Source organism: Papilio polytes, unplaced genomic scaffold (genome assembly GCF_000836215.1).
Source record: "Papilio polytes unplaced genomic scaffold, Ppol_1.0 DF821734.1, whole genome shotgun sequence".
NCBI classification, from domain to species: domain Eukaryota; kingdom Metazoa; phylum Arthropoda; class Insecta; order Lepidoptera; family Papilionidae; genus Papilio; species Papilio polytes.
In genome coordinates, this window is record NW_013527470.1 from 433,445 (window position 1) to 441,934 (window position 8,490).

The 8,490-nt window shown below is 36.6% G+C and overlaps 1 long non-coding RNA gene across 1 annotated transcript in view; it reads left to right on the forward strand.

Moving 5' to 3' along the window:
* LOC106108193 overlaps nucleotides 1-2,007 on the forward strand; it is a 5,755-nt gene extending 3,748 nt beyond the window's left edge. The window contains exon 4 of the long non-coding RNA XR_001225909.1: nucleotides 1,791-2,007. This is a non-coding gene — a long non-coding RNA (uncharacterized LOC106108193). The remainder of the gene's footprint in view (nucleotides 1-1,790) is intronic.
* The last annotated feature ends 6,483 nt before the right edge of the window (nucleotides 2,008-8,490 follow it).

Below are 8,490 nucleotides of genomic sequence, written 5' to 3' on the forward strand. Positions count from 1 at the left end.
GAGTATGTTTATTATAGACACGATACAGCAAACTGTTTTAGTTATTGATCTTATCATCGTCAATTTACATGACATTTTTATCATAGCAATAACTAAATTGACTAATGTAGTAAAGAAAGTTTCTCAGCTATGATATTTCAAAACGGTAAGCAACAAGCTCAAGCAGATGGAAACGTACGCGTGTACTTGTAGAAACGGAAATATTAAACAAATCTCTGATAATGAAGATAATATTTACGAAGTCAGTTGACTTAGTATATCAGTCGTTGGTGACTGCAATGATTAATCAAACGTAATCCATCAATCATGAGTTTATACTTATTTATATGATACGCATATTTTAATATACCTATGTACGCATGCAACTAAAAGATTTACACGTGTTATAATGAGCATTTTCTTTGCTAAATGTTGGAATGCTTCGTCATCTTCGTAGATAAAATACTTACTACTCTTTATATATCTCTGTCAGCTTTCATATCTGAATTCACTCTCTTCTTACGCATATCTTCTTTCACATAATCCACTCATCGTCACGAAGACCGAAGTCTACCTCTATCTTTGTATTTACATACCTTTTTAAACTTCGTTCGCAACACAATTTTGACACTAAAAACACTTTTAGATGACGTAAGATTGTCTGCTAAATTTTCTATTTATTTTTTTGTTTATATTCATAAAAACAACTTAAATTTTGCTATCAGATATCAGTCAGCAAGGACTGTACGGAATATCATGCTGATGCACTATGTTTTATAATATCGTAGGTAATCCAATAAATGTTGTTTTTAAAAACACACGAAAGCTATATAAATGAGCAACTAATCAAAGTTATCTGAAATATTAAACCAACGTCATAATCGTTGTCTCAACTGATAAGCGACGCCTCACTCGACTCGCATTTTCATCGCCGATGGACTAAGTCACTGGTCTTCTGTCATGATTATCTGATCAGTATTATATTGTATGCAAACCATTATGGTACATAAGTTCTTTGTAAGTGTATTTCAATAAGGATTATTTTTGCGTACACTCTCACGTACCTAACACCTGTCAATAGATTTACACTACCTGATGACTGATTGATATTCATTAATAATACGATTATAATAATCATTTGTCGCTGATGAGTTTTATGGTCGTGATAAGTGCGTTCCTTCAATAACACATTTTATGCATGTTGTTTCATTTAATTATTAAATTTAAACATCTTGAACAGTGTATCTTTGTGTCAAAATGCTTTATTTGCAGCGCGACAAAGCCGATGTGTATACCGAACGTCCCCTCTGCGCTCGTCTCGCGTTTGACAAATATCTGACACGAAATCTCAGCGATATATCACTCAAACTAAAATAGTAAAATGTTTGCGGGAGCGTTTTAGCGAGAAAAGAATCGATTTGTTACCATCTATTTCGATTCTTAATCACTCGCAGCTGTTGGTCGAGTTGATTATACGGACGACATCTTACAACGTGGAATTAATGACGATTTTAATTTATTGAGATATTTCTCCACAACAAACAATTTGTCTGTGCATGCCTCAAAGTCATTGATGCGCTAATTTAAATTCGGTACGATCTAGTTTGATATGTCTAGTGTGTGCGACTGTACCTTTACATGCAAACAAACCTTATTTATTAAGTCTTTTTGAAAACACAGAACTTTTTATATTTCGTTTTATACAATTTAGAACTCAATAGTATGAATTTATTAATTTTATTACAAAAACTGTACTTTCTTGGCAGTGACTGGTTAGGTTATTCTCTAATTAACAATCTGTCGCTCCGCAGGCTGGCAGGTGAACGACGTCTGTCAACTGACGTGACAGCTGACTTGACGTTGACGTGACAGTGACGTGACGTTGACGTGACGCTGATGCGAGGCGACGCCGCACGGTTAATGAAATTGTGACATTCGTTATAGGAAAGGGTCGGTGGAGTTTTTGGAGCGTTATTTATATTTTTTTAAGGTTTTTCATATGATAAATCTAAAATAATTTCTTTTTTATCGTTGGTCGACTGATTTTATTATACGACTAATTAAAAGACCTCTTTATTGTAGTTAAATTAATTACGTGTGTAACTTGTTTCTCTTATAAGTAATTAATTTATCAATGGCAATTAGTCGGTAGTTTATAATCTCGATTTTCAAAAGTACGTTATTATCTAGTCTAACAAATTTTAAATTTAGAATTGACCAACGACAAAATTAATGGCACGAATTATTCATCAGTGTCACCATTTGTGTGACATTTAAAACGTCTGCAAAGTATCAATTTTTCAACGAAGGAATCGTACAAAACTATCCAAAATGCACACATCGGACAATCCCGTTCCCGCATTCAGTGACGCCCATGGTCATTATGAAGAGCCCCGTATCTGCAAAACTGCAATAATAAATCAATTTTTATAGAAATACACGAAAATACAAAGCCGTGCGTCCGTGCTGCGGCTGTGAGGATTTGCATTAGTGATTACATTAATCATGTCTACACACAATCGAAGCAATAAACTCCATAAAACTTTGTATGGGACGCCATTAATTGTCATTGACAGCTGACAGCGGCGGCGGGCGCGGGCGCGGGGAGAACTGATTGACAAATGTCAGTCGATGCGCGCGAATTTGTGAAAGGACGACTTTTTTGCTGCCACTTTCGGTTGTTTAGTTTTTTTTGTAGTGTTATTTATTTTAAATGGTACAATTGTGACTGGCAACTTTTAGTTGACTTTTTAAAATGTTCAAACGTTTGAAAAGGAGATGTTTAAGTTTTTTTAGTTAATTAACAGGAAAACGAAAAGAGAAACTAGAAACACATTTTTATTTTTTTCTGAACCGCCATTTTGTTAATTGATTGATTTAAAAGTGGACAGTGGACTTTTTATTATAACAAAGAAACAATGTTTTTAAACCCAAAACAAAAGCTAGTAATAATTTATTCAAGAAATTCACAAAAGATGATTTTAATTCCCGCTGTACTTTATAAGTGCTGCTTCCATATATTTTTCTTTAGAAACTGTCATTTATAGGCGTCTGTCATTGCACGTCAAACACAACATTAGCTGTCATGTTTTGATTGACATTGTCACTTGCACACGAGAGCTCGTTTCCATTATCTTGAACATTTCATATAAAGCTACTCATGTTTAACTCAAACCAAATTATTTTGTTTGCGGTGAGTATGATGCTATCAACCTCACATATACTGTCGAAAATGATTCCAGCTTTGAATAACCAACTAGGGTGAACAGAGGCGCCAACATACGGTTGAAAAATACAGCGGCTTACCTGTAACAATGGACATTATTATATGACTAAAACAAAAACATGGCTTATATTTTAAAGCTTTCGTTAAAGGTATTTAGTTGATTCAACACTTTTTGATTTAGTTTAATTTATCAAATTATAGGTTATAAGTAGCAATTAATAGAAATCCATCAACTCTAATATTAGTTATAATAACAATAAATAAATGCACAATATAGAGCCAGATGAGTAGAAATCAGACAAAGCGACGAAGGCGGCAGGCGGCAGTCGTATATTTCACACTAGGGTAAAACAACAAGGCAATGTAGCACAGTGCAATACTGCAGTTGGAACGCACACCTACTGTTGAAAAAGGATCGTACTGTATCGACAGTTCTGCATTGTTTACTGCTCTGTATAAGTATTTCCCCCTTGTGTGAAACTAGCCTATCTCTGTCGATCGCTGCCTCCTCCGTGTAATCTTTGACGCGCGTCAGTCTCCCGCCCGCGCCATTCAATGAAATGTCAATATTACTGATAGAATGTTATTCAAGGATGCTTCACTCTTACGAGCGTAATACTGGCATCTCTGAGATGTGTTATAATAAAAATGCATCTAACATGATTTGACATGGGTTGTCTACTACTAATCAGAAAAATTACAAGCTCAAAATGTAACAACCGATGAGTCTGCCATTAACAGACGCGGTGTAATTCACGCCGCCCCTCCCGACGCCCCCCGTCCCCCGCTTACCCCTCGACCTTCATATTTCCATCACACGTTGCCAGCAAAAATACAACTAGATTCATTATCTGAACGATACATCAAGTAAACGTAATGGCCCGGGCGGGATGGGGGGCGGGGGGTGAAGGCAGGGGGCGAGGGAGTCAGCAGCGAGGGCAGGTTGATTCATAACCTATAAATCAATGGGCCTAGGGCGAAGTAATAGGCCAAATATTGTACATTAGGGCGCTTATACGGTTAGAAGAAACAGCCATACGGTATGAAAAATATTTTGCCTTGTGTTTTTTACTTGCAACTTGTTTCCTACAGAATTTTTAGTTTTAAATAGTTGTTTTTTGAATAAAAATTTAATACTTTGTTTAATACGTCTGTTTAAACAAAAACAAAAAAATTAAAAGTAACAAAGTAAAATGAAAACCATAGAGAAATGTTTGCAACTACTCTCATTTCCGACTTCTTATTATTTATAGGTTAAAAAAAATTTTTTTTAGTGCTTCCAAACAAAGCTAAGTTTTTGCTGTCTGTACCACAGAACAGATGTTAATACACCGCTCGGCGATTGCAATAAACGAGTAAACTGTTCTTCAATGTTCTATAAAATTTAATTAAAACATTCATTGGAAGGAGGAGATGTCTTCCCTGATCCAGGAATTGACAATGGACAATGTCCAAATAAAAAAACTCATAACTGTGGCATGCTAAACTCAGACTTGTATAGGTCCCTGTTCAATCCTACTCTATGTACTATCTTTACGTAAAGGCAAAGGAAAACGAGATGCATGCACATAATGAGAAGAAATTCCATTTGTCAAGTCCAACCATTTTCGTCCTGTTTGATTGACTAAGGCATTACCCTTTTCATGGAACATTCAAGCCCACGTGAGGACCAGATAAAACAAGTGAAGTACGGGAGCAGTGAAATTATACAAATTGTATTTAAAAAAATATAGTTAGTGTTATGTACACGCTTGACTGGCACACGACGTAATAAAATGAAATGAAACAATCCTATGATTTATTTTATAACTGTGGATAGCTTTATGCATTATGCACCAATTTATGTTCGCCTGTTATGTAAAACTTCTAAGGTGTCTTAAGACGATATGGCGATAAGTCACAGTAGACAACTTTGTTGCCCGCCACATAGCTACATACAGATGACATGTCCTTATCAGTTGAATCTAAGATAGCTTTTTCCATATCTATCTTAATAAACTTTTGTTAGATTTTCAACCCAATAACTCTTGGCTAATAGACTTCGATGTTGAATTATTGTTTGTAAGAAACATATCTAATAATAATCCTGAATATCGTGGAGTTTTTGCATTACGCCGTCCTGACATCGACAGGCGGGTATTATTTATTCGGTCCAGACTGACGTGACGTCACAGGCTGATCTACGACCCGGAGAGGACAGCCAGATCCGCATCCCCATGATATTTTCAATAACAAATGCAAAAATACATTTTATTTCGTAATCTACTTCTCGTTGATCTCACTTTACATGTGTTTATAACTTTGTTTCTCGACATCAGTCAATTTAAGTTTGGAAGTGACAGTTAGATACTTTAATTTACTTAACTCTTAAACTTTTCACATCTGGATAATTTATATTAACTAAACTGATTAAAAGAGCGGTAATGTTTTAGTATATATAATTATTCTTTCGTCGACGCTTTGCCGATAGCCTCATGACGTCTCTCAGCAACGAGAGTGACCAGACGAGTGCGGAAGCGGGAGACATCGGCAAACTTGCTCGCGTATCATCAGTTACATTTGTAAAATTATGGTCGCAATTTATCCGATAATTTCTGAATGTGCAATGCAATAATGCATTAGAAATTATAAAAATTAGATTGTCGGATGCGCGAGCCGATGGCACAAAAGTCCGAACGAGCCGCGCTCCCGGTATCACATAATACCACGGGTGAAATATACGCCACACATAAATTTCATTAATTACCAACGTTACTATGATTAATTGCCTACACGCCGTAGTTTTAACTGAATCAGGTTATTCAATAACAGCTCATTTAAACACGTGTAGTTTTTTGGTTATCGATTCTGTCTCGAAACTGTTGGTTAGTTACAAAATGATTCCAAGAAAGATGGTAAAAACTGTCATCAGTTACATGTTAAAATAGTTCCATTGATCTTTTTTTTTCTGTACAATTTAAGGCTCTTTGCTATGCGTTAATTATGAAAAAGTTTAGATCAATCGGCGAGTAGTGTGATAGGAGATGTCCGTCGCAAGTGTCAATGTTAGTTATGTACACAAGTCAGAGTCTGAGCCGAGAGCGGCTGTTTGAATTTTCAAGATAAGCGAGGCAATGAAAGGGGATTTGGATCCTTCACAATATCTTCCAGCAGTATCAGATTACCGCGTCAGGACGCGCCATCACAACAACACGCGTAAATCACTCACGGCCGACGCTATCTAAATAAACAATGAAGACACCCACGAAAAAGTGACTCGTATCAACGCCGGCCCAACACTTCGTAAATCCAAAAATTATCTCCAGTGACGCGCTCGCCCCGTAAGATACGGCTGACATATTTACGACGCCGGTTTAGGGCATAAAACTAATCCCTACCGCTATGGGGGAGGCCGTGGGGGGAGGGGGAGGGACCTTTATTTCTACATTCGTCACATAGTAACCGTAAATTATCATACTCCGCTATGATATGACGGGGGCCGCCCATTAAAACGCGTTTGATTTAGATGGGGCTATAAAATTGATTTATGCCTTCACGCCAACAAAACCCGTGGCACTGAAGCAACTATTATATTAACATTTTCGTGGATAACCTTTTCGGTACTGCAATGTCATATGGTGGTCCCCGGCCACGCGAATCCCGACCGAAATCTCCCCAAAACACAGTCAGAATTCGCTAAACCGTTCAGAAATAAATTAAGTCTTTTATAATTGAAAAAACTTATCCATTCGTGTAGTTGCATGATTTTCAAAAATATATAAAAATGAGCTATAATTTCATAGCCGCATGGTTTATTTTCGTAAAGCTTAGGTGTCTGATCAGGGCATTGTTTTCGGGCATAGGTCCTGTGTAATTTCGGCCAGTTTATGACGTAGTACTTAATATAATATGTTGCGTTACGCTAGATAAGAGTATTGCCGGCGCGCCGACGCTCGGATGCCCAAAATGTGGTTAACTATTGCACTTATTGGTAATGGACTTTCCTACTAACTATTATACAATAACAGCGTTAAAACTATCGAAATATTAAACTGCAAAAGATCCATCTAATCAGAATGTTACTGTGGTCAAAGAATAGATTTTCAAGGACATTTAGTATCGGGAACGGTTAATCATAGATTCAAAGGACAAACATATGTTATTTATACTCAAATCTTCATACTTCATACAACACTTAAGTATTATTAAATTCATTTTTTGATATATCAGTACGTTCTCAGTAGAACGAAGGTACAGCTCGCGTCTCCTGGAGTCAACGCGCTGGCTGAGGGGACGCGTGGGTCGATTACATAATAAAATAATATCGGATCAGTTTTTTTAGAGATCCAAAACGACCCGCGGGAACATTATTTATCTATTTTACGAGTAACAAACGTCGACCATTGGTGATTTGGCCCTCCCGGGACCGGCTCATAAACCAAATGTCACACGATTGGTGCGCACATCCTAAATCCTCAGATTTAATGTGTAAGGCCTTTATGGGTTTTTTGTCCATAAAACTTGAAGGTGTCAATTGCTTACGTGTCGTGGAAAAAGCTGGAGAGGTGGAAAGTTTTACGACCGTCTCTTGCATATCGATTAATGACGCCTAATGTTTATTTCACTAATACAGCCGTCGGTCGCGTTGGGCGCGCCGAGCGGCTCTACCTTATTTACGAACTTGATATGTTTTAACACTTGATTAAAACTCTCTCTTTATCAAACATTTTCAGAAGCATTGAATGAACCTTCGTTTGTCAATAATATTTTATAGAAGTAATCATAAAGATGATAAACCTAACAATGCAATAAAAATAATGAGATAATCGTATAGTTACATATCAAAGTGTTAGTTTGTATAACAGGACCTTAAAAGTGTGTCGCATGGCGCGTGAGGAGTCGGACTAAACGCGAACTTGCCGGCGCGACCGCGTCTTCCCCTAATGACATAAATCAATTTGTCAGTGCGCTCGTGACGTGCGACGCACTCGCTCCGCTCGCAGACGACACACCGACATGCGATGACATTACATGTTTTTTTAGTTTTAAAATCTGTTTACTTGTAGATATTTTTTAAATATGATTTTCGTTTCTACGTCATGTTTTAAACAGAATTAAATTTAGCAAATTTTAACTTTTTAAAATTGAGTGTTACCGATACAAAATTAAGAAATGATTTTCTTAAAATGTCTTTCTCTTAATCTGCATCTCAACTTTTTATAAAACTTAGAGGGCGTTAAAAATAAGAAGCAGTTAACTAAATAAACAAAAACACCGTAACAGTTACAGTATCTTCAGAAGAATTT